Source organism: Eimeria tenella, genomic scaffold (assembly GCF_000499545.2).
Source record: "Eimeria tenella Houghton genomic scaffold, Eth_scaff1734, whole genome shotgun sequence".
Taxonomy (NCBI): domain Eukaryota; phylum Apicomplexa; class Conoidasida; order Eucoccidiorida; family Eimeriidae; genus Eimeria; species Eimeria tenella.
In genome coordinates this window covers 4,023-4,614 of record NW_013541562.1, presented here as the reverse complement: position 1 = coordinate 4,614, position 592 = coordinate 4,023, and positions in this window count along the sequence as shown.

Here is a 592-nt window from a genome sequence, read left to right as displayed (position 1 = left end):
CCCCCTCGTGGCCGCGGCCGATGCTGCTGCTGCTGCTGCTGCTGCTGCTGGGCGGTACAGAAAGGGCGGGGGAGACAGAGAGCTGCAAGGAGACAAAGAGACACAACTGTCTCCGTTTGGAGACTCAACTCTTTCTTTGTTTCTCTTTTCCCGATTCAGCCCTGCTTCTCTGCTGCTGCTGCTGCTGCTGCTGCTGTTGCTGGGATGACCCCTGAGAAAGTCCCCCGCTTTTCGTGCGCTTCTTTGCTGCTCTGCTTCATCGCAGTGCTGCTGCTGCTGCTGCCGCTGCTGTTGCTGCTGCTGCTGCTGCAATGGCGAGCGACTGGAAGCTTTGAATATAATGCGCAAAAGAGAGGGTACGGGGGCCCACGACGTGTCTGCTGCTGCTGCTGCATCTGCTGCTGCTGCTGCCGCATCTGCTGCTGCTGCTGCTGCTTTGTTTCCCTTTATTCTGTTTTTCGCTGCTTCTTCTTCCTTTACTGCTGCCCTCTGCCTGTGTTGCCTTTCTCTTGTTTGTCTCCTTGCTGCTGCTGTTGCTGCTGCTGCCGGGGACAGGGGGCTTTGGAATTTGTCCAAGTCTCCTTTGGCAGGC